General features: G+C 37.0%; 1 pseudogene; it reads left to right on the plus strand.

Annotated features, from left to right (window-relative positions):
- Nucleotides 1-5,443: 5,443 nt before the first annotated feature.
- On the plus strand, nucleotides 5,444-24,557 carry LOC131945135 (uncharacterized; annotated as a pseudogene).
- Nucleotides 24,558-27,514: the final 2,957 nt, after the last annotated feature.

The raw sequence follows: 27,514 nt of genomic DNA on the forward strand, positions 1-27,514 counted from the left end.
AAATATGTTAACAAAATAATCTATATTCGTCTCAAACTCACAAGTGTTAACATGTTTGCATATTTATTTGTTGTTGTTGTTTGTTTTTTTTTTGTCAGTTCCGCTTGATCAGAGCCTCTGCACTATGTGTAGAACTGTGAGATATGTATGTATGTAGAGAACAATGTTCTTTTTGCCCTAAATATTAGACACACATTTATATAAAGACGTCAATAATGATATATCAATTTGTAAACCACCCCTTTAATTATGAAAGTAGAGAACTCATAATTTATTAACTTATTTTCACAACAAACATTTCTTCCAAGGGTAGATGATGTTGCTAATTAAAAGTTTAATGCATTATAAAGCTAAATTTGTGTCGGTTATAGCTTTGTAATTTTTTAAGGCTCATTGTATGTTTCGGATGAAAAATCTATGCATTCATACTATTCTTTTTTAAATATTCCCCTACAGATGGTACACAGTGGAACATCACAACGAATGCCAACGGTTCCACTCTAATATTGTTATTTCTACGTCAGCTTTAACGATATTTTAATTTTTTTATTCCGATTGTAATTAGATCTAAGGTCCATAAATAGTAACAATTAATGATTGTATTCATTACATTACTTACTAATAAAGGCACGGACAACTAAGAAAATAATTTTCGGTCTTTAAAAAAAGGGATTTAATAAAGTAATTGCCGTTTTTTTTTGGATAATATATAAATAGATATGTTTTTTTTTTACATAGTAGTATGCGAGTGTTATTAAATTTTATGTGTGAAATTTACAGCTAATCAAACCTATCTACCCCCCTCTCCTTTTTTTCTGCAAGCGACCACAAGACTCTACTTCGCTATGAACCCCCCCCCCCCAACCCCCTGGTATCTTGACCCGAGACCCGGTTGTATGACGTAGTTTATTTTGGCAGAAGTTTTAGACCCGCTGCTGACGTTTGAACTTTGGCATTAACACGAGCCTACCACATTGATTTATTGATTTATTTTTGTTTGTTGGTCACATGTAGAGCGTAACGTGCTTTAAAATAAATGAAGAAATAAAATTCCCAAAAAAACCTTACTGAAATACGCCACGCAATTTGGCACAAATCAGTGTTGATCTGGTTGTCATAGTGACACACCTTTTATAGGGACGTCGGGTACCTCCATAAACGCAGTCACTTTCACTCGAGACATTTCCATCTTTCTCAACCATCTGATCACAAGAAAATATTAGAGGTTTAAAGGCGAGCTTATTTTTCTCATTCATTACCTTAACTTTGGATTAAGTTTAGTTGTGTTATTTGATAATTCAAAACTTACCCAACGTTGGTTAGTGCTTATCCTTTTATTTTTATTGTTTTCGTTACTTAACGTTTTGTTTTCAAGTACAGGAGCATATTTTCAGAGAACAACATTTTAATTTAACATATCCTGTTAGTGGTAGGCCTATAACAATTTTTTTGTTCTTAATTGAAATATTGGATTAATTACCTCCAACACAATGAAATGATACTTGTCACCAAGTAATACGCTATATCACTTTGTCTCTACACTTTAGTCTGGTTTTCTTCCTGGTTTGGCTTCAATGTCCTTCGTTTTGGCCATGGTCTTGTAAACGCTTCACAATAATTTATTCCTATCCATATTATGTCTACTTGTTATGCTATAAATTGCTAATGCAATTTAGTAATCTGATAGGTTCGGTAACTTCCTTTACTAGGCCTAAATATTAAAAGTAAAGCCAATAAAATGTTGAAAAATTAGGTATATTTTAAACGACAAAGTAGAAACTAGGTCCTAGATCTCTATAATAAGCGCTTGGTTTGTTTAAATGTTTTTGCCATACCGAACAAAAACCTGTAAGGAATATAATATTTATTTTTGCAAAAAAAAAAAAATTAAAAAAAAGAAATACATGGGGTCATCAATAAATGACGTCACGCTTTTTTTGACGATTTTTACCCTCATCACACACCGTCACAAAATTACGGACCCCCCCCCCCCCCCTTCCTCCTACGAGTGTGGCGTCATTTATGGACGACCCCTTATATCGTCGTGGCTTTGACACAAAACAATGCTGTAGGCCTACTATGATTTGTTTAAACGATCTATAAGGACCTAGTTCTAGATTTAATTATTTCTCAAACTCAGTTTCATCTTGTTTAAAGAAAACGTGAATTATTTTAGAGAATTGTCCGCGATGTTAACTTCAACACGATGACGTCCACATTGACCCAACCTGCCCCCCCCCTCTCCCCGAAATAAATTATGAAAACAAAGGGTGTTGGGAAATTGCGAGACGCGAAAAGCGAAATGACGAGGCGGGAAAATGCGAGAACATAATGCGAGACATACCTGCGGAATTAAGGGTAAATAGCGAGACACTTTTTGCGAAAAAAAAGTTTTTTTAATGCTTTTTTCATCTTTATTTATTTAAATTATTTTTTTTGGTTTTTTTTTTTTGGTTTTAAAATAAATAAGCATTTAGCCATACCCTTTAACACGAGTGTTGTTATTTTTTATCTAGATTTTATTATATAGATAGATAGATCTATCTATTTAAAAATCCTAACATCGTTGCTGTGCTACTGTCATTGCCCGTTCTCGTTAGCGAGAGGAAAATGCCGTCTCAGTCGGCATTAATTTTAAAAATCTAGCCCGCTCATGTTTATACAAACGTGAGCTGTGTCATTGTGGATTGGTATAATCTTGTCAGCAGGAGAGATATTCTGCAACATGTATTTATGGATTTTTGCACTTGCAAAAAGTGTAAAAGTATAAACAATTCTAAAAAGTGCAATTTATTTTTTTATTAAGTAATTTTAATTACAAACAAAATCTTCTGAAACAGTCCTAGCACTAATCAAACACATCTCGTGACACCATCTTTCACACATAGTACATCCAACCTTGTGCTTATATTTATATGGTAAAAAAAGCTAGAAAAAAATCGTAGGCGGCTATAATACAAAATTTCTATGGAACAATAGAAAATATGTTTGCGGCGGCAGCGGATTCGGGCACGGCGATCTTCAAAGACGGTAAATCAGGCGGCCTCGGCGTTCCACACAAAAGACAGAAGTTGATCTATCGTCGGCGGTATTTCCGTCGGTTTCGAACAAGGTGGTATTCTAAGGCGACACAAAAGATGGGGGGAGTTGACAAATCATCAGTATGTCTAGCGACGGAAAATAGGAAGTTTTAACAATGTAAACGAAACGTCTTTGCAGAGGCGTAGCGACCCTTCCCGGCGCCCGGGGACATACTTTCAATTTGGCGCCCCCTTGGGAGCAAATTTTCGATTTGCACCCACCCCCCCCCTCGAACTTTTCATTTGCACCCCCCCCCCCCTCAAACTTTCGATTTGCACACCCCCCTCGAACTTTTCATTTGCACCCCCCCTCAAACTTTCAATTTGGCGCTCCCCCCCTAAGGTCGGCGCCCGGGGGCATATGTCCCCCCCACCGCCCCCCCCCCCTCGCTACGCTACTGCGTCTTTGAAGTCTGGACCAAATACCACTGAAAATCGGGTGCGGTAAATTTTTCGCAGAAATCTTCGCATTTCAATACCACCCAGCGTAAGTATTGGGTTGTGGTAAAATGCGAGACAAAAAGTCACGTGACCGACCGTTTTCGCGCCCTTCTCGCATTTTTCCGCCTCGCCATTTCGTTTTTCGCGTCTCGCAATTTCCCCATTTAGAATATTTACGTGTTAAGCGAAAATTAGATCAAAACAAAATCTACGTATTATTTTGTAGGATAGCAATGTATTATTAATGAAAAATAAAGATTCTTAAAAATAATTTAGATCTAACTGGCAAGTAAATTAAACTCACGTTTTAAAATATCTGGCCTTAGTAATTGGTTAGAGGCGAGTCCGGGCGACTACAATAACATTCCTTTATTAAATTTAAAATTAGGATTTCCGTGTGTGTTTACACAACTAGATACATCCTTATTTAATATTAGGACAATATATTCTAAAAATATTTAAAGATATAGATCTAGATTCTAATTCATTCAAATTAATAAGTATTTATATTTCTTAACGAGGAATCGATTTCTTCAAAGAAAGCGCTTTTCGATACAGATCGACACGTCCCGTAATGCTTATAGAAAGTTCAAATGAAAGACAGTAATCTTTAAGTTAGATCATGTCAGTGAGGTTACTGAAGTTTTCGTGTTATGTCTTTATTTAATAAACAATATTCGAGCATCAAACGTTATAAATAAAATATTTCAACATATACAATAACACCACACGACTATGTGATATCAATTACTTTTTAAATACAATCCCCCCCCCCCCCCTCCTCGTTAATTACCCCGCGGAAAATTCTCATCCCGACCGTGCCCCCTGGATTGATTACTCCCTTGTCAATTACCATACTTTGATAATTACTCCCGTCCCCAAGCTGACACTAATCCTAGCCCTAACCCTAACCATTTAAATTAATCTAACCCAAACCTAACCCTAAGAATAAACCTAAACTTAGCTTAATCCTAACCTTAAAGTTAACTAAGTGGACGAACTTTAATCAATATATTACTTAGTAATTTTAGCACACTTAACAACACACTTCCTTTGTGTATTAGACTTATAGTATGAAAATATTGACAAATCCTTAACATTATCTGACTAATAAATAACACTTTGGTAATTAGGTTCACAAAAATTAAAAACAATCTATTTAATTCATTAATTTATCTTTAATAAGGATCAAAGTAAGCAATAATTTTAAAAACATGTTACCCATCACATTGACTTCTGCAAATAGCAATTGAGAAAAAAAAATCTTATAACTTAGTAAAGAAATGTTATAAATTACTGCTTTTCACAATTTTCTGTTAGTCCTGTTTTAAAACTGACCATTTAGCTAACAACTATTTAACTGACCACTTTTTCATGTCACTGTTAACACATTTGTCAATACATTAACCAGTTGAAAGTTATGAGTTATAATGTTCATTGTAATGTATAGAATATTACTAAAGTGATTATATTAATACTTCCTAAAATAAACTTTTGTTTTGTAATAACCAATCATCAGTCTCTATAGATTTAGTTAGTGAATTTACCAGTTTTGTGATCAACAAATAAAAATGGTTGATAGCTAAATAAATGATATTAAGTTAAAGATAATTAGATAATGTTAGCACCTTAGAAATGATAATGTATATTCCATGTGTCAGCACATATTTGTACTGTAATATGTACGTGCCTGTTCTGAGTATTTACTACATTTTTTTTTGCAGATAAATTTGTCAGACATGGGAGATAAAGGTGGGAAGAAAAGCTAAATATATATGTTCTATCAGTCGATAGTTTTTTGTGAGGAATTTGTAGTCATTTTGTATTTTCTGCTAATAATTCAAAAATAATTTATGTCTATTACTAAATATGTTTATAGTGGGATACAATATAAAATGTTCCTATAATATCTGTTTCTCATAATGTATAATACTTTTATTCAGAAGGAACAAATTGCCAAAACAAACCAAAAAGTTGGGAAGAAACAAAAACTGAAGGAGATTTTCAAGCAGGTAAGTTTTTTTTTCTTTTATTAAACATGTAGGCTCTACATACGATGTAGTAAGTTACATTTGGGCACAATTTTGCTAATAAAAAGCTGAAGAATTCTATTCCAGTTGGTAAACTGGTTCAATCTGTATAACATCTCATCCAGGCATCTATTACAGCTCGTAATTTATTGTTAATACTTGGTCCAATGGTTTTATCACAAATAAAAATTTTTCTTAGAAATACTTCAGAAAGTGCTAATATATCAATTAATTTATCTCCCTTATTCTATTATAATTTTTTTTTACTTTACATCTCATAGTGTAACCTTTAAGTTCCCTTTCCTTGTATCTCTCCAGGAAACTTTTTATGAAAGACATCAAATTAGTTGTATTTTCTTTTTTTAGTGCATTTAAAAAGCTTCTTTCTATTTAAATTTAAATTTGTTATATTGCATCCCAGGACATCATGAAGCCGAGATCTGCTATGGAGGTGAAGCTGACTTACACAAGCACTATACGGGCTGTAAGAAGAATCCAGGTCATGTCAACTTTATACCTGTTAATGATTTTAACTTGGATCATCTCCCCTCACGTTACCTTGACGTCATCATGTTGGAGGTAATCAAAGCTTTGTCTGCCCTAACGGTCCTGATAAAGGTCAAGTACACCAGTCTAGAGAGACCAAAGTCTGTACCACGCTTCAGTGGTCAGTATCCATTTTATAACACCAGAGGAAGTGACGTGTTGAGGACAGGGACGGGGAGGGTGTGTGGTGTTGTCAAGTACACAGAGAGTGACAACAATGTCGCTTGTCGATGTGGCAAGTGTCAACACTCTGACACACCAAGCAAAGTGTGGGGGGGAGGTTCGTGTGTTAACAGCCACACATGTTGTGTTTAATGACAATGAGGCAAGACAGACCAGGTGTGTTGTAGGTTTTGATGACAATAAAAGTCCTGGGGTCAGTCTTGGAGGCTGGAGAGTGAGTGGGACAAACATTGAGAGAGACAGGTGTGAGTTTACATGTGTTTCGTGTGACTTAGAGTTGCTTGATGAACTGGACAAGATGTGTCGGCACTTTGATGATCTACGCGAGGAAGTATGGGACAAATACGGGAGATTTGATGATGTGGACAAGTTGACCGTTATAGTGTCACATCCTCATGGCTGTCCCAAACAGGTCTCTGTAGGACAATGGAAACACAAATATTTGATAAAAGGTTTGTACTTGTACACATACACAACATGTACATGCCCAGGCTCCAGTGGAGCGTATGTCTACATTCCGAAATATGGCTGGTTGTCACGTCCCCACAGTGGATCAAACTCTGAAGGAAATTATAGTGGGGAGAATTTGATTTGATCACTCTGTAATTTTTTGTTCTCTCCCCTTGTCTAATGTGTAACTGTTGGTTCTCTCACCTTGTCTAATGTAACTGTTGGTTCCCTCCCCTTGTCTAAAGTAAATGTTGGTTCTCTCCCCTTGTCTAATGTAACTGTTGGTTCTCTCACATGGCGGCTTTCTTCATTACATGTGTGTGTGTCAAGACTTGAATGTTTTCATCGGCAACTTTGTATTTTGGTGAAGACAAGAAATAAAATGTTTAGTTTTTTTCACGTCATTTGTTTAAGAGTTGTTAGACACATAAAGAAAGTTTTAACAAATGTTAATACCGGCATTCAGAACGAAATGAATTATAATTACTTGTATTAGGCCTAAATCAAAATATCAAATTAAAAACAGTTAGCTGGTGATATAAGCGAGAAGAGACAGCAATCATTTGTTTTTATATGTCTTTTAAAAGTTTTAGCTATAGCTATGCTCGTCATGTTTTTTTAACTCTATCATTTGTATTGATTTCAATAAAAAATGTTAACATCCAAAGTTTTTTTTTTTGAAAAATCTATGCAATCATAATATTCTTTTTTAAATCTTCCCCTACAGATGGTACACAGTGGAACATCACAACGAACGCCAACGGTTCCACTCCAATATTGTTATTTCTACGTCAGCTTTAACGATATGTTACTTTTTATTCCGATTATAATTAGATCTGAGGTCCACCAATAGTAACAATTAATGATTGTAATCAGTATATTACTTACTAATAAAGGCACGGGCAACTAAGACACAATATTTTTCGGTCTTTAAAAAAAGGATTTAATAAAGTAATTTCCGTTTCTTTTTGGATTATAAATAAATAGATATGTTTTTTTTTTACATAGTAGTATGCGAGTGTTAAATTTTATGTGTGAAATTTACAGCTAATCAAACATATCTACCCCCCCCCCCCTCCTTTTTTTCTGCAAGCGACCACAAGACTCTACTTCGCTATGAACCCCAACCCCCCCCCCCAACCCCCTGGTATCTTGACCCGAGACCCGGTTGTATGACGTAGTTTATTTTGGCAGAAGTTTTAGACCCGCTGCTGATGTTTGAACTTTGACATGAACACGAGCCTACCACATTGATTTATTGATTTTATCTTTGATTGGTGACATTTAGAGCGTAACATGCTTTAAAATAAATGAAGAAAAAATTCCTGAAAACACATTAATGAAATACGCCACAGATCAGTGTTGATCTGGTTGTCATGGTGACACACCTTGTATAGGGACATTTACCTCCATAGACTCAGTCACTTTCACTCATAACATCTCAAGCTGATCACATCTGATCACAAGAAAATATTAGAGGTTTAAAGGTGAGCTTATTTATTACATTCTTTACCTTAACATTAGATTAAATTTAGTTGTGTTATTTGATAATTCAAAACTTGCCCTACATTATGTTATGGCTTATCCTTCTAGTTTCATTGTTTTCGTAACTTAACTTTACGTTTTCAAGTACATGAGCATATTTTCAGAGAACAACATTTTAATTTAACATATCATGTTAGTGATAGGCCAATACAATTTTTTTTTGTTCTTAATTGAAATATTGGATGTGATTTCCTCCAACACAATGAAGTGATACTTGTCACCACGTTATGCGCTATTGGTTGTGATTTCCTCCAACACGTTGTCTTGACTTTAGTCTGGGTTTTTTCCTAGTTTGTCTTCAGTGTCCTTCGTTTTTGCTAGCGTCTTGTACACGCTACACAATTCCTCTCCATGTCATGTCTACTTGTTGAAATATAAATTGCTAATGTAATTTAGTAATTTGATAGGTTCGCTAAACTTCCCTTACTAGGCTGAAATACTAAAAGTAAAGCCCAGAAAGTGTTGAAAAATTGAGTATATTTTAAACGACAAAGTATAAATTAGGTCCTACATAATAAGCGCTTGGTTTATTTAAATGTTTTTTTTTTTGCCATATCGAACAAAAACCTGTAAGGAATATAATATTTATTTTTGTAAAAAAAAAAATACCTATGGGGTCATCCATAAATGACGTCACGCTTTTTTGACGATTTTTACCTCCCCCCTCCCCTCCGTCACACGTCGTCACAAAAAGCCAGACCCCCCCCCTAAAATGACGTCACACTTCAGCTTACAACCCCCCCCCCCTCAAAATTGCAGTTGAATTTTTTTTAACAGCTATATTTTCGCAAAATCTTGTCTGAACTCTGTCAAAATAGAGTATTTTAATCAATTGTTATTACAATAAATTATTTATTACAACAGTTTCCTAAAACGCAAAATAATGTCTAAAATTCGTTTTCTAACATTGCTTTTTTTATAATGCAAAACATCTAAACACCCCCCCCCCTCATCACACACCGTCACAAAATTACGGACCCCCCTCCCCCCTACGAGTGTGACGTCATTTTTGGACGACCTCTATATCATCGTTGGCTTTGACACAAAATAATGCTGTAGGCCTCCTACTATAATTTGTTGGAACGATCTATCAGGATCTAGTTCTAGATCTAATTATTTCTTAACTTAGTTTCATCCTGTTTACAGAAAAAGTGAATTATTTTAGAGAATTGTCCGCGATGTTAACTTTAACACAATGACTTTCACATTGACCCAACCTCCCGCCCCCCCCCCCCCCTCCCCTCCCCGAAATAATTTATGATAACCAACCAATTAGAATACCTACGTGTTAAGAGAAAATTAGATCAAAACAAAATCTACGTATTATTCTGTAGGATAGCAATGTATTATTAATGAAAAATAAAGATTCTTAAAAATAATTTAGATCTAACTGGCAAGTAAATTAAACTCACGTTTTAAAATATCTGGCCTTAGTAATTGGTTAGAGGCGAGTCCGGGCGACTACAATAACATTCCTTTATTAAATTTAAAATTAGGATTTCCTTGTGTGTTTACATAACTAGATACATCATTATTTAATATTAGGACAATATAATCTAAAAATATTTAAAGATATAGATTCTAATTCATACAAGTTGCTTTCGTGTTCCCTACTGCCACATTTGCATATTAAATAAATAAGTATTTATATTTCTTAACGAGGAATCGATTTTTTCAAAGAAAGGAATTTTCGATACAGATCTAGATCTAGCAGACGACAAAGCATACTAGTTAGACTTGCGGAAGAAGCCCTACATCCGATCTTATATTAGACTAGCCGTCCCGGCCAGGCCCTGCTCTGGCTTTTGTGAAAAACCTTCCTGTTAAAGACCATTACCTGTGTGTTTAGTAATCATCATAAACCCGGCATTGCCCACCCAAACCACAACCGACCAAAACCAAAACAACAAAACGCAAACATAACGCTAACACAATTACAAATACAAACGAAAACAAAAACCTAACAACAAACCCAACCACAACCGCAAACACCAATACAAACACAAAGAAAAAACAAACGAAAAAGCAAACGAAAACAAACCAAATCTAAACGCAAAACCAACCAAAAACACAAATACAAACCCAAAGAAAAAAAACAAAAACGAAAAAAGAAAGAACAAAAACGAACCATATCAAACCGCAACCGCAACCACTAACGCAAACCCAACCTAAACACAAAGAAAACACTAACGCTAACATAAACGCAAAGTGTTCACTGTCTAGCCCGGGGCGGAATCGCCTGTTTTAGCTTAATAAACGACTATAGTACCCCAACTTATTCATAGTCTTCTGCACTCACTTAAACGAACGCGCCTGTTTCAATTTAATGAACAATTATAGAACTCCAAGCTTATCCGTAAAACACCTACAACATTTGCACTTGATCAATACCCGCTAATTATGTAATTCTATTTTTCCCAACACCAAAACAAAGTAATAAAAAGTAAATTCTTTTCCACTAATGCAATGGTTTTATAAAGGAAAGTAATTGTGTTTTCCTAATTTATCAAAGGGAAGTAAGTGCTATAGAACTAAATAAAGACATAATTAGAATTTTTGTAAAAAATGATATTTTTTAAAACTTGTGTTTAATGAACATGCCGACAATTATTACTTTCAGTTTGATAAAAAAGAAAATTATTTCCCAAAACTTTCAATATTAATTTTTTAACTAATAAATTTAGACCATAAGGACTTTAAAATGTAACACTTAAATCCATTGAAGTATCTACGACAAACATATATGTTACATACAGAATTGAGCTTTATATATTAGATTGACTAAATCTAGTTTATTTTTACTACTAGATCTAGATCTAGATCTACTATATCTAGATTTACAGATGATACATAAATCTAGAGCTACATATGTGTGGCGTTGTTCGGTCTCTACTTTATATTTTGCTAAATATTGCAAATATAGGCCTAGATTTAATAAATTAATAGTGTTAGGCTGTAACGGACACCTATCTACCAGCCAGATAGATGGCGAACGCCCCCGGATTCTTTCTTGGGGTTATATGCAAATGACCTACAGCCTAAATGAATGAGCACTAACTCAACAACACACTAGGGCTCGATTTCGATGTCTAGGGAAAACTAGTGATACTATTGAAGTTAACTCATCCAATCTGCATACAACCTTTAATAAGCGAACACAGTTGTGGCAGAACACTAGGTTAAACAAGATAAAATATTTAATTTAGAAAATAACAAAACCCAACTTACAAAGCGTAAGAAAAAAACACTATCACAGATTCTAACACTGTATAAAAATAGCCACAGGTCACACAACACTGCTATAGCATCAAGAATCACTTGGAGACAAGTAATATAATACTAGAATACTAAAACAACTTAAGAATGCATAGCACACTCAGGACTTAAGCTCTCTCACGTTCAAATGATCAGAATGGATTGCCGGACAAAATGGACGGCCTGGTCAAGATGGACTACCTCGTGCTGGTTGTGTTTCCTATTGTGTGACACTTATGTGATTCTAACCACTAGGCCACTAATGGTGTTCCTAACCACTGTGCCACACTACTCGGCTCCAAACCGAGATTCTAAGCCACTAGACCACTAGACACCATAGACTATACTCAGCTCCACACCGAGTAATCGAACCTCGGCCGCGCGCCGAGATCCTAACCACTGTGCTATGGGGTGGTCATCTGATCTGAATCAATCAATCAGATCTTGATGGAAAATTTCTGAGTCTTAGACACTCTTAATAAGACAGTGGAAAAAACCCGGTTGTTGCACCATCAATCCATATATGGTATTATAACAGTGTCAAACTAAAAATGGAACACCACTAGACCTAAGTAGGTCACATCCCCTCCCTTTTTGGGAGTGACAGATAGGTTCCACAAAAACATACATAAGGAACCAATCTGGCAATGAAAATAAAAAAAATGTTTTACAAATGTAGCCAATCAAAATCTTAATACCAGATGAAAATATCCCTGGACATAGAAGGGAAGTAACTCAAACTTTTACAATTGGTGAAAGGGGAGTAACCCTTCAAAAAAATTTTATACATCAAAATCCCTCAAAAAAGGGTATTACAATATTTCCATGTGGATATTAAAAGTGGTAAACCCGCCAGGGTAAAACCTTTATTTCAATGACTAGCTACAATATCAACTGAGTCATATGAGACATATTATCAGAAAAGATTACATATAATCAAAAACCACCTTTAATTAAGGTTCACCTAAAAATAAACAAAATATGCAACATGATTATCATTTTGAAAAAAATTCAAAACTCATACCACCCACACTCATGTGAGTGTCACCTAAACAAAACTTGTGTATGGTCCTAATGAACCACAAAACATGTCACATGATCAATGTGTGTAATAAGATTTTACATCCTTGACAAACAATCAGCCACAACATTATCACTACCCTTAATGTGTGAAATTTCCAGATTAAAATTTTGGAAATATAAACACCATCTCAATATTCTTTGATTGTTCTGTCCTAACTTAGAGGTAAATTTCAGGGGATCATGGTCAGAAAACACTCTGACTGGATTGGTTGAAGAAGTGACATAGACTTCAAAATGTTGTAAGGACAAACCCAAAGCTAAAGCTTCTTTTTCAATAGTAGAGTAATTCTTTTGGTTCTCATTTAACTTCCTGGAAAAAAAAGCAATTGGATGGTCAATCCCCATGTTGTCTTCTTGAAATAAGACTGAGCCAATGGCTAAGTTGCTAGCATCAATGGCGAGTTTAAAGGGCTTGCTGAAATCTGGTGCAGCCATAACAGGAGCATTAGATAAAAATGACTTAATGGTTAAAAAAGCTTCATGACATTTATTTGACCATTCAAACTCAACACCCTTTTTCAATAATGCAGTAAGAGGTTCAGCAACAGCTGAAAAGTTTTGACAGAACCGCCTATAGTAACCAGCCATCCCTAGGAACTTTTTGATTTCTTTACAATTTTTGGGAGGAGGCAACCTTACAATAGCATCTACTTTAGCTTCAATGGGCCTAACTTGGTTCGTTCCCACTTGATAACCCAAATAGGTAATCGAACCTTTACAGAAATCACTTTTATGCAGGTTTACAGTAAAATTAACTTCAGACAATTTTCTAAAAAGGTTAGTCAACTGAACAATATGTTCTTCAAAAGTATTAGAAAATACAACTATATCATCTATGTAGGCCTCACATTGGTCTATGTCAGCAATGACAGAGTTAATGACCCGCTGGAAAGTTTGACCAGCATTTTGCATACCAAAGGGCATACGTTTGTATCTATAAAAACCATTAGGGGTTACAAAAGCAGATATTTCTTTTGCACGGTCAGATAAGGGGATTTGCCAGTAACCTGATAGTAAATCAATTTTGGAAATTATCTTAGCTTGACCAACTTTATCAATAACGTCTTCTATTCGAGGTAATGGATAGGAATCAGCTTTGGTGAGCGCATTTACCTTCCTAAAGTCTGTCACAAACCTGAAAGATCCACCGTCTTTCGGGACTAAAAGACATGGGGAACTCCAGTTGCTGAAACTGGGTTCAATGATATCATTCCTAAGCATATAATCAATTTCATCTTTTATCAAAACAGCTTTTTCCGGGTTAACTCTATAGGGGTGTTGTTTGATGGGTTTTGCATCACCTACGTCTACATCATGAGGTGGTACCTTCGCTTCTTTGGGGACATCCCCAAAAATAGAGGGAAATGTCTCAAATAATTGAGACAATTTATGGCTTTCCTCTGTGGACAAATGCATAAGGTGGTCATTTAGATGATCTAAAAAGGAAGAATTTACCAATTTTGGGGGTTTCAATTTATCATGTATCACATCATCAGAAACATTTGAACATACAGGTAAAGTAATTTTAGCTGTGGAATGAAAATTGTTACAATTATCATAATACTTTTTCAGTGAGTTAACATGATACACTGTCTGTTTCTTTCTTCTGTCAGGCGTATTGACAACATAGTTCAAATCACTTAATTTTGAATGCACAGTAAAGGGTCCACAATATCTTAAGGATAACGCATTGTTCAGATTAGGCACTAGCACAAGAACCTTCTCGCCTGGATTGAATGTTCGTTTACGAGAAATCTTATCATACAGTCCATTCATTCTCACTTGGGCCTTTCTTAAGTTCTTGTGAGCCAATTCGCACACGGCTTTCAGTCGAACGTGAAAATCGTCAAAGTTTTCCACTGGATGATCACTGGTACCTGTCCAACGTTCGTGGATCAGCTTCAGGGGACCACGGACAGAATGTCCAAACACAAGTTGAAAAGGAGAGTAACCTAAAGCTTCCTGGACACAGTCCCTAGCGGCGAAAATAATCCATGGAACATTCTCATCCCATTGGGTGTTACTTTTAGCGAATGTTCTTAGCATGGATTTTAGGGTCTGGTGGAACCTCTCAAGTACGCCTTGAGACTGAGGGTGGTAGGCTGAGCTGGTGATGTGGGTAACGCCTAGCTTGGCTAGCGCTTCCTGAAAATGGTGACTGGTGAAGTTGCTGCCTTGATCTGTTTGAACGATTCTAGGTAATCCAAAGGTAGTGAAGAACCGGGTCATGGCTCTGACTACAGTCTTTGCCTTAATGTTCCGTAAGGGGAACGCCTCGGGAAAACGGGTACTTGAACACATAAAGGTAAGTAGGTACTCGTTGCCCGCCTTGGTTTTAGGCAAGGGACCTACACAGTCCATGACGATTTTAGAAAAGGGTTCTTCTAATACAGGAACCGGAATCAAAGGGGCCTTAGGAATTTTCTGGTTTGGCTTTCCGGCCAACTGACAGTTCGTGCAACTTTTGCAGTAACGCGACACATCATTTCTCATTTTGGGCCAAAAGAACAGTTCTTTGATCTTCGCCACTGTTTTAGTGACTCCTGGGTGCGCTGACATTGGATGGTCATGTGCCAGTTTCAGTATTTCATGCCGATAAGGTGGAGGGACCCACAGCTGGTTTTTACCCAACCATGGTTCGGCAGGTGAGGCATCCACTGGTACAGAGCGACGAAAGAAGAGGCCGTTCTCGGAGAAATATTCTCCATCGTCAGATGAGAGAGATTTTTCGACCATTGCTTTGAGTTCCGCGTCGACTTGTTGAGCTTTAATGATGTCTTCCTGAGATATCCTCAGGGGTAAGCCCAGGCTTGTGTTCTCTGGAAGCATAGACTCCAGTTTGGGAGTCGAATTTCTTGACGATGATGGTAGGTGTGGTTCAGACGTTGTGTCAGCCAATTGTTTGGTCTGGCTTCTTGTCACCACACATGCAGGATACAGTTCATTATCATTATCTGGAACTGTTGACAAAGGGTTTAGAACCGTACAGGGGTATACTTTGCTTCCCACAAGGTCATTCCCTAGAAGTAGGTGTACTCCTGGGATAGGAATACTATCACACCTAAAATGACTTCACTTTCGACGAGATGATGTTTCAGGGAAAACTTGTGTAGAGGGACTACAGTAGATTTTGTCCCCACTCCCTGGATAATGGAAACATTTCCGGTGTTCGTCTCCGGTGTAATGTCCATTGAACTTTTCAAAAGAAGTGACTGTGACGCTCCTGTGTATCTTAGGACGGTGATATTCCGCTGAGACAACGGATCACCTGGTTTGCTAATGACAGCCTCTATAATGAAAGATGAAAAGTCAACCTTTCTCGATCCCTCGAGATCGGTAGACTCGGAAGAAACTGGATGGTGGCGTGAACAGTCAAAATGTGACTGCACATAATGTGTGGAGACTTGACTGCCTTCCTGCGGACACTTAGGGTTAGCGTCCCTTAGAATTCTAGAGTTCATATTTGAACCGGTTGCTTGAGGGGATAGAGCATAGTGCGCAGAAGCACGCACCGCCTCTCTGTTAAATTGAAGACGTTTGTAACAGTTCTTGACATGGTGACCAGGTCTTTTGCAGAACTGGCATACTGCTCGACGATTGAGAGTTGATCTTGGTTTCTCTCTGGACTGTAATGCCTTCAAGTGTTGGCCAACAGGAGGATTGCTGCCAAAAAGGGGAAGCACGGGGTTGAGGCGGTTTCCTGACACTGGTGGTTTCTTATGCACCAACATATATGTGTCAGCCGACTCAGCAGCCTTCTGGATGTCAATTATCTTGTTATCCAGTATGTGTAGTCGTATGTCTTCAGGCAGGGACTTTAGGAATTCTTCCCTTAGGATAAGTGATCTGAGCTTCTCAAACTCAGAAACTTCCTCAGAGTGTAGCCACCTTGAGAAAATTTTCTCTTTTTCAAAGAGAAATTCCACATATGATTGAGTTGGTAACTTGCGGAGTGCTCGGAATTTTATCCGATAGGCCTCGGGCGTCAGTTCGTAGGCCTTCAAAATGGCAGTCTTGACCAAACTATAGTTATTTTGAACGTCGTGAGAGAGTGCCTGGTATGTTTTTGCAGCTTTCCCTGTAAGGACCGTGCTCAATAAAGCAGTAATGGAAGTTTCGGGCCATTCACATGTCTTCGCTAAACTCTCAAATGAGTTAAAGAAAACTACCAAATCTGTTTCATCAAATTTAGGAACTAATTTCCCAAATTTGGCAATCACTTGCCCCACTGACAACTTTTTTGGATCTACCAGAGAAGTGACTTCACTAACTTTACCAAATTCTAATTCCAACCTCCTCTTATCTAAAGCAATTTTAGCCTCTAACTCCTGTTCTTTTAAAGCCTTCTCTAAAGTAACTTTAGCCTCCAATTCCTGTTTCTCTAAAGCAATTCTAGCTTCTAATTCTACCTTCTCTAGAGGTTTCTCCTCACGGAGTATCACCCCAGCCAACAAACTTTCATCAAATACACCTTCATTAATAAAATGAACAACAATTTTATCTCTCAACACCTCTGATTTCTGCGTAACAGAATAATCCAATTTCAATTCCTTAACAACACTAATCAAAACTTTCCTACTCAACTTTTCTATCTCCTCAACAGTGGGATTAGATAAGAAAGACTCCATAACACTAACTTCACAATCAAAACAAGCCTAGATTCTCTAAATTAACACGGCCCAACGCTGCGTTATGAACTTGACCTCCTATCTAGGACGTGGCACGTCTGGCTTTTGACCTAGATAATTCTAGCCTTGCGCGCGTTTTAATAACACGGCTCCACTGGATAGAAAAACAACTAAATCAAACTAAACTTAGTGTTTAACTGATACAACCAACAACTGGAACGACAGATTAAATGCCGGCGAGTCCCCACTTTGTAACGGACACCTATCTACCAGCCAGATAGATGGCGAACGCCCCCGGATTCTTTCTTGGGGTTATATGCAAATGACCTAAAGCCTAAATGAATGAGCACTAACTCAACAACACACTAGGGCTCGATTTCGATGTCTAGGGAAAACTAGTGATACTATTGAAGTTAACTCATCCAATCTGCATACAACCTTTAATAAGCGAACACAGTTGTGGCAGAACACTAGGTTAAACAAGATAAAATATTTAATTTAGAAAATAACAAAACCCAACTTACAAAGCGTAAGAAAAAAACACTATCACAGATTCTAACACTGTATAAAAATAGCCACAGGTCACACAACACTGCTATAGCATCAAGAATCACTTGGAGACAAGTAATATAATACTAGAATACTAAAACAACTTAAGAATGCATAGCACACTCAGGACTTAAGCTCTCTCACGTTCAAATGGTCAGAATGGATTGCCGGACAAAATGGACGGCCTGGTCAAGATGGACTACCTCGTGCTGGTTGTGTTTCCTATTGTGTGACACTTATGTGATTCTAACCACTAGGCCACTAATGGTGTTCCTAACCACTGTGCCACACTACTCGGCTCCAAACCGAGATTCTAAGCCACTAGACCACTAGACACCATAGACTATACTCAGCTCCACACCGAGTAATCGAACCTCGGCCGCGCGCCGAGATCCTAACCACTGTGCTATGGGGTGGTCATCTGATCTGAATCAATCAATCAGATCTTGATGGAAAATTTCTGAGTCTTAGACACTCTTAATAAGACAGTGGAAAAAACCCGGTTGTTGCACCATCAATCCATATATGGTATTATAACAGTGTCAAACTAAAAATGGAACACCACTAGACCTAAGTAGGTCACAAGGCCCTAACTGAACTTAAAGTTATTAACTTACTAACAGTGTTAAAGTGTTAACATTGTATTTGTAGGCAGGTAGATCTAGATTCTAGTGAGGTACTTTTCCTAGCGGCCGCTTGTCCTAAATTAGTAAATTTAATTAAATTAAGATTTGGATTCTAATTCCAGATCTAGATGGAGAATCTAGATTTAGATCTAGATTTAGATCTAAAATTAGAATTAGATCTAAAATTATTAGAATCTAGATTTAGAACTCTAGATCTAGTGATCTATTACTACATCTAGATCTAGATTAGTTATTAATTATGATTTATGACATATAATTATGTCGTCACTGTAATTCTTGATCTAGGTCTAGAATAGTATCTTCTTCTATCTAAACTATAATACATCTAGTGTGAAATAGTGAAAGAGATTAGTTAGACTCCGTATCCACTCTATTATCCAACTATATGTCTGTATCAGTCAGAGGTGTAGCGACCCCTCGCTGCTCCTTGTGACAAATTTTCAATTTGGCTTTCCCCCCCCCCCCCCACTTATATAGTTTTATAATTAAAAATAGCAGCTAAAATGAGCATGTAACCCCCCCCCCCCCCACACACACACACCACCGACGCTATGCCTCTGGTATCAGTACTGTATCACTATAGACCAGGGGTCTCCAAACTTTTCAGTCCGAGGGCCGCATTAACTATCAAAGTTCAGTTCGGGGGCGAGGTTCTTTCAGGCATGTCTTTGATTTTTCTGGGCAAAGTTCCTCAGCCATCAACAACAAACGTTTTATCCGTGGACAAAAATATCTCCGCGGGCCGGATGAGAGGACATCGCGGGCCGCATCCGGCCCGCGGGCCGTAGTTTGGAGACCCCTGCTATAGACTATGCTAATGGTGTCAATTTACATCATTATCATTAAACTTTGACTTTTGGAAAGTTTTGGATTTTGGTCTACTCACTAATTGTATTTATTAATAATAGGCCATTTAAAGCATTTAATTGAACATAACATAAACCACCGGAAAAACTAGACATATAGATCTAGTGATTAGTAAGTAGGCCTTATGTAGTAAAATTATTGTTAAATTATTAGTAGGCCTAATTTGAACAAATTGCTAAATTGTTTTAGATATCTAAACTAAGGTCTGAACCTAGGTATGATATAAATGGCAAATAAACTCTAGGCTAATTGAATTTTATTTTTACAAAATCTAGATATCTATTATTTAGACCTTGGAGGTCTTAGTAAAATGCAAAGTGCAAGTTGAAGCGTAAAATGTGAGAAAAAAATGCTAAACATTGGTTGATTTCTTTTACCAATCAGATGAGGTTAAGATGCAAGACAAAACATGTCAAAAGCACTTTACTGCCTCACCTGATCCCATCTCGTATTTAACTCATACTCTTGATGTTGTTCTGACAAATAAATAACATTTATAAGCCTAGAGGTAGGCTACATTTAAATATTGAAATAATTATATTGATATGTTTTCTATGCATGCAGAAGTATTGTATAGTAAAAAGTTAGGCGTACTGTATCTAGAAATCTAGTTCTATGTAAATATTTGGCTTTTATAAATTTAGAAAGCTTAAATTGTTTACAGCCTAATTTTAACATGTAAACAATAGAAAAAATGGACACATCCAACATAAATATTTGAAGGCTAGGTACAATCCAATTAAAGTTAACTAAGTGCAGTAAGTTTAGTTAACAGCTCACTTAGGGTGTTATGCACACAAAACAATACATTTCCTTTTTGTGTTGAAATATATAGGCCTATAATTTACGTGAAATTAGTACAGACGGCTAGTTTTTAAAATAAACTATTTAAAACAGTAATTTAACTTTAACAAGGATCAAAGTTAGCAATAATGTTCAAATCATGTTACCCAACACATGTAATTAAACATTGATTTCAGCAAGTTCTTTTGAGAAAACAATCTCAAAACATTATACATTACTGCTAAACACAATTTTCTGTTGGTCCTGTTTTCAAAGTGGGGTGAGGGGAAATTGCGAGACGCGAAAAGCGAAATGGCGAGGCGGGAAAATGCGAGAAGGTAATGCGAGACATACCTGCGGAATTAGGAGTAAATAGCGAGACACTTTTTGCGAAAAAAGTTTTTTCCTTTTTTTTTCCATCTGTATTTATTTAATTTTTTTTTTAAATAAACAAGCATTTAGCCATACCCTTTAACACGAGTGTTGTATGTTGTTGTTTTTTATCTAGATACTAAGAAGATAGATAGATCTATATCTAGATCTATCTATTTAAAAATCCTAATATCGTTGCTGTGCTACTGTCATCGCCCGCTCTTGTTAGCGAGAGAAAAAGCCCATCTCAGTCGGCATTAATTTAAAAATCTAGCCCGCTTATGTTTATACAAACGTGAGCTGTGTCAGTGTAAATTGGTATAATCTTGTCAGCAGGAGAGATATTTTGCAACATCTATTTATGGAGTTTTGTACTTGCAAAAAGTGTAAAAGTATAAACAATTCTAAAAAGTGCAATTTATTTTTTTATTAAGTAATTTTAATTACAAACAAAATTTACAAACAAAATCTTCTGAAACAGTCCTCAAACACACCTCGTGACACCATCTTTCACACATAGTACACCCAACCCAGTTCATTAGACTCCCATTTATACGTTTTTCTTTTGCTACTTCTTCCAATCCACATTCACAACATTTCACATTCTCATCACAGTTGACCTCGTTCATCCCACAAACAACACTGGCACCCATGTTCTCATCATCATCATCCGCACGCTCAATATCTGTTTTCCGTTTTTTATAATTTGTATTTTTTATCATTTCTGTAATTTTGGCAATGTCTTGCTCATTGTTGTCACCAGCAGTTGAGTTTTTTTTAAACATCGATATTTTCCCACAATCTTGTCTAATTTCGGTCAAAATAGAGTATTTTAATCAATTCCAATTACAATGTATTAAAACAGTTTTCTAAAACGCGAAAAAACGTCTAAAATTCTTTTTCTAACATTGCTTTTTTATAGTATGACTTCACATCTAACCCCCCCCCCTCCTCCCCCTCATCACACATCGTCATAAATTACAGACCCCCCCCCCCCCTACGAGTGTGCCGTCATTTATGGAAGACCCCAAATAATAACACCACCAAAACCAAAAAATTCAGATAAGTTCAACTTGGTTTTTAAAATATTTGAAGTAGGCCCATAGCTTACGATATAGCACGAGCAACTGATAATATCGGTGACGTCACTTTATTTAGTTGTATCCAAATGATGTAGGCATTTCCTTGTGCTTAGATTTATATGGTAAAAAAAGCTAGAAAAAAATCGTAGGCGGCGGCTATAATACAAAATTTCTATGCAACAATAGAAAATATGTTTGCGGCGGCAGCGGATCCGGGTACGGCGATCTTCAAAGACGGTAAATCAGGCGGCCTCGGCGTTCCACACAAAAGACAGAAGTTGATCTATCGTCGGCGGTATTTCCGTCGGTTTCGAACAAGGTGGTATTCTAAGTCGACACAAAAGATGGGGGGAGTTGACAAATCATCAGTATGTCTAGCGACGGAAAAATCGGAAGTTTTAACAATGTAAACGAAACGTCTTTGAAGTCTGGACCAGATACCAATAAAAATCGGGTGCGGTAAATTTTTCGCAAAAATCTTCGCATTTCAACACCACCCAGCGTAAGTATCGGCATGTGGTAAATGCGAGACAAAAAAGTCACGTGACCGACCGTTTTCGCGCCTTTCTCGCATTTTCCCGCCTCGCCATTTCGCTTTTCGCGTCTCGCAATTTCCCCACACCCTTAAAAGTGACCATTTAGCGCTTAACTACTTAACTGCCCAATTTTTGAAGACCTAATAAACAAATCTATCCATCAGTTAACCAGTTGTAAGTTACGACAACACATATTAATATTTTAGGTGCAATATTCAATGGCATATTTATCATATATCAATAAAGAGATTATCTTAATACTTTTAATAAACTTTTTTAAAATATCCCAATCTATTAGTTCAGTTAAACATAATGCTTTAAATCCCACAGTTTTTGTTATATATATCATGTAAATTAACAAAATTAATTAAAAAATAAGGTCACACATTAAACTGTTGTATGTCTTATAAGAAGTAAAATTTAGTTTGATTTACAACCTGAAAACTGTCTTGGGGAGGGGGGGGGATATTTTTTAATTATTGAATCTATTGTATTTACCCTACAGGTTAAAGAGCAGAAAAGTATCCACAAATATTTGAAGTGATTGAACAACCAAGACAAATGTGAGCGACTGGATTAGAGACAGTTTTCATTTTTTAATGTCTAGCAGAGGACAAAATCAAACCTACAGGTAGAGCTATCAATATCTCTGTAGCTTTAGTTAGTAAATTTACCAGTATGGAGGTCAATAAAAAAAAACAATGGTTTACAACTAACTGAATGATTTTAAATTAAAGATAATTTTAGCACAGTTTATGTATCAGCACAAATTTATTAAGTTTTTGTTTGTTGCAGGTAAATTTGTCAGAGATGGGAAATACAGGTGGGAAGAAAAGAAACCTTCAGTTCGCAGGTAGGCCTATAGGTAAATATATTTTTCTATAATTGTATAAGATATTTGTGAGGACATTTTAGGCATTTTGCATTTTCTGCTAGTAATTCAAACATAATTTAAATGTCTGTTTTTTATATGTTTATACTGGGATACAATATAAAATGTTTCTATAATATCTGTCACACAATGTTATAAAAAAATTATTCAGGAAGAACATATAGCCAGGACAATACACAAAGTGTGGAAGAAACAAAAAGTGAAGGAGGTTTTCAAGCAGGTAAGATTTTTATTGTGTGAAACATGTACATACAATGTAGGAAGTTACATTTTTACAAATTGGTTGAGCACAAGATTGCTAACATTAAGTTAAAGAATTCTATTCCAGTTGGTAAACTGCTTCAGTCTGTAGAACATTTCATCCAGGCATCTATTACAGCTCAGACATTATTGTTAAAATTTGGTCAAATGGTTTTATCACAAACACAAGTAAACTGTATTTCCTTCTGTTTCTGACATTTTAAATTGTTATTCAGCTTAAAATTTACAGGTTTAGGTTGTTTTCAAATTAATTATCTCCCTTGTCTTCGACATATTTTACCATGTAACCTCTAAGTTCCCTCCCCTTGTATCTCTCCAGGACATCATGAATGTGAGCTTTGTCCTGAAGGTGAAGCTGACTTACACAAGCATTGTGTTGACTGTAAGAAGAATCCAGGTCATAAAAAATTTATACCTGTTAATGATTTTAAGTTGCGTCACCTCCCCTCACGTTACCATGACGTCATCATGTTGGAGGTAATCAAAGCTTTGTCTGCCCTAACGGTCCTGATAAAGGTCAAGTACACTAGTCTAGAGAGACCAAAGTCTGTTCCATGTTTCAGTGGTCAGTATCCATTTTATAACACCAGAGGAAGTGACGTGTTGAGGACAGGGACGGGGAGGGTGTGGCGTGTGGTCAAGTACACAGAGAGTGACAACAAGGGCACTTGTCCATGTGGCAAGTGTCAACACTCGGACACACCCAGCATAGTTTGGGGGGAGGTTCGTGTGGAGACAGCCAGACACGTGGTGTTTGATGACAGTGAGGCGAGACAGACCAGGTGTGTTGTAGGTTTTGATGACAATAAAAGTCCTGGGGTCAGTCTTGATGGCTGGAGGGTGAGGTGGGCAGACATTGAGGGAGACAGGTGTTGGTTTAGATGTGTGTCATGTGACTTAGAGTTGGTTGATGAACTGTACAAGATGTGTCGGCACTTTGATGGTCTATGTAGGAAAGTAAGGGACAAATACGGGAGATTTGTTGATGTGGACAAGTTGACCGTTATAGTGTCACATCCTCATGGCTGTCCTAAACAGGTCTCTGTAGGACAATGGACACACGAACATAGGAGGGGAGGTAGGTACAAGTACACGTACACAACATGTACATGTCCTGGCTCCAGTGGAGCGCATGTCTACATGCTGAGATATGGCATGTGGTTGTCACATCCCCACAGTGGATCAAACTCTGAAGGAAATTATAGTGGGGAAGGTGGGTTGTTGTATTGATATATCTGTAGCTGTTGGTTCTCTCCCCTTTTTGAATGTAAATAAACAAAATGGCGGCTCTCTTCATTGACTTGAATGTCTTCATCAGCAACTTTGTATTCTAATGAAGACAAGAGATAAATTGCTTGGTTTCTTTCAGTCATTTTTTAGAGTTGGTAGGCATATAAACAAAAGTATAAACAAATGTTTATTGTTGAGAAATGAAATATTTATAGGCTACACTTGTATCTTTGTTTTGTTTAAACCTCCACATTAGATTTATCATCGCCATCATTGTCTTTATTTATACTTTAATTCATGTTTGTAATTGTTTACAAAACTGTTTGTATGGATGTCAATAAAGTTTTAGAAGAGTTCAGAGTTTCTTTCATTCATTTTGTTATCGTTGAAAACCTTAATGTTTTGTGTTCATGATATAAACAAAACACGATGGTAGTGAAGAGAAATGTCGGTAGTCAAGTTTGTAGCTGAGACTTAATGTCGGCAGTCAAGTTTGTATCTGAGACTTAATGTCGGCAGTCAAGTTTGTAGCTGATACTTAATGTCGGCAGTCAAGTTTGTATCTGAGACTTAATGTCGGCAGTCAAGTTTGTAGCTGAGTATGTCGACAGTCAAGTTTGTAGCTAAGGCTTAATGTCGGCAGTCAAGTTTGTAACTGAGACTTAATGTCGGCAGTCAAGTTTGTAGCTGAGACTTAATGTCGGCAGTCAAGTTTGTAGCTGAGACTTAATGTCAGCAATAAAGTTTGTAGCTGAGACTTAATGTCGGCAGTCAAGTTTGTAGCTGAGACTTAAAGTCGGCAGTCAAGTTTTCAGCTGAGACTTAATATCGACAGTCAAGTTTGTAGCTGAGACTTAATGTCGGCAGTCAAGTTTGTAGCTGAGACTTAATGTCGTCAGTCAAGTTTTCAACTGAGACTTAATGTCGACAGTCAAGTTTGTAACTGAGACTTAATGTCGGCAGTGAAGTTTTCAGCTGAGATTTAATGTCGACAGTCAAGTTTGTAGCTGAGACTTAATGTCGGCAGTCAAGTTAATGTCGGCAGTCAAGTTTGTAACTGAGACTTAATGTCGGCAGTCAAATTTGTAGCTGAGACTTAATGTCGGTAGTCAAGTTTGTAGCTGAGACTTAATGTCGGCAGTCAAGTTAATGTCGGCAGTCAAGTTTGTAACTGAGACTTAATGTCGGCAGTCAAATTTGTAGCTGAGACTTAATGTCGGCAGTCAAGTTTGTAGCTGAGACTTAATGTCGGCAGTCAAGTTTGTAGCTGAGACTTAATGTCGTCAGTCAAGTTTTCAACTGAGACTTAATGTCGACAGTCAAGTTTGTAACTGAGACTTAATGTCGGCAGTGAAGTTTTCAGCTGAGACTTAATGTCGACAGTCAATTTTGTAGCTGAGACTTAATGTCGGCAGTCAAGTTAATGTCGGCAGTCAAGTTTGTAACTGAGACTTAATGTCGGCAGTCAAATTTGTAGCTGAGACTTAATGTCGGCAGTCAAGTTTGTAGCTGAGACTTAATGTCGGCAGTCAAGTTAATGTCGGCAGTCAAGTTTGTAACTGAGACTTAATGTCGGCAGTCAAGTTTGTAGCTGAGACTTAATGTCGGCAGTCAAGTTTGTAGCTGAGACTTAATGTCGGCAGTCAAGTTAATGTCGGCAGTCAAGTTTGTAACTGAGACTTAATGTCGGCAGTCAAATTTGTAGCTGAGACTTAATGTCGGCAGTCAAGTTTGTAGCTGCGACTTAATGTCGGCAGTCAAGTTTGTAACTGAGACTTAATGTCGGCAGTCAAGTTTGTAGCTGAGACTTAATGTCGGCAGTCAAGTTTGTAGCTATGACTTAATGTCGGCAGTCAAGTTTGTAACTGAGACTTAATGTCGGCAGTCAAGTTTGTAGCTGAGACTTAATGTCGGCATTCAAGTTTGTAGCTGAGACTTAATGTCGGCAGTCAAGTTTGTAGCTGAGACTTAATGTCGGCAGTCAAGTTTGTAGCTGAGACTTAATGTCGGCATTCAAGTTTGTAGCTGAGACTTAATGTCGGCAGTCAAGTTTGTAGCTGAGACTTAATGTTTGCAGTCAAGTTTGTAGCTGAGAACTAATGTCGGCAGTCAAGTTTGTAACTGAGACTTAATGTCGGCAGTCAAGTTTGTAGCTGAGACTTAATGTCGGCAGTCAAGTTTGTAGCTGAGACTTAATGTCGGCAGTCAAGTTTGTAGCTATGACTTAATGTCGGCAGTCAAGTTTGTAACTGAGACTTAATGTCGGCAGTCAAGTTTGTAGCTGAGACTTAATGTCGGCAGTCAAGTTTGTAGCTGAGACTTAATGTCGGCATTCAAGTTTGTAGCTATGACTTAATGTCGGCAGTCAAGTTTGTAACTGAGACTTAATGTCGGCAGTCAAGTTTGTAGCTGAGACTTAATGTCGGCATTCAAGTTTGTAGCTGAGACTTAATGTCGGCAGTCAAGTTTGTAGCTGAGACTTAATGTCGGCAGTCAAGTTTGTAGCTGAGACTTAATGTCGGCATTCAAGTTTGTAGCTGAGACTTAATGTCGGCAGTCAAGTTTGTAGCTGAGACTTAATGTTTGCAGTCAAGTTTGTAGCTGAGACCTAATGTCGGCAGTCAAGTTTGTAGCTGAGACTTAATGTCGGCAGTCAAGTTTGTAGCTGAGACTTAATGTCGACAGTCAAGTTAGTAGCTGAGACTTAATGTCGCCAGTCAAGTTTGTAGCTGAGACTTAATGTCGGCAGTCAAGTTTGTAGCTGAGACTTAATGTCGGCAGTCAAGTTTGTAGCTGAGACTTAATGTCGGCAGTCAAGTTTGTAGCTGAGACTTAATGTCGGCAGTCAAGTTTGTAGCTGAGACTTAATGTCGGCAGTCAAGTTTGTAGCTGGAACTTGATGTCCACTAAAGTTCCCAGTTTGTAGTTTAAGCTTTATATTGCACAATTGTCAAGATTTGACCTCAAACTTTGTTAACGGATTCTCTATACATAAATGTTGGTGTAAAACGTTTCAACACATAATTTAAACAAATTCTACAGACGAAACAAATA

Source organism: Physella acuta, unplaced genomic scaffold (genome assembly GCF_028476545.2).
Source record: "Physella acuta isolate Inbredline_101_S28 unplaced genomic scaffold, ASM2847654v3 ptg000527l, whole genome shotgun sequence".
Classification (NCBI taxonomy): domain Eukaryota; kingdom Metazoa; phylum Mollusca; class Gastropoda; family Physidae; genus Physella; species Physella acuta.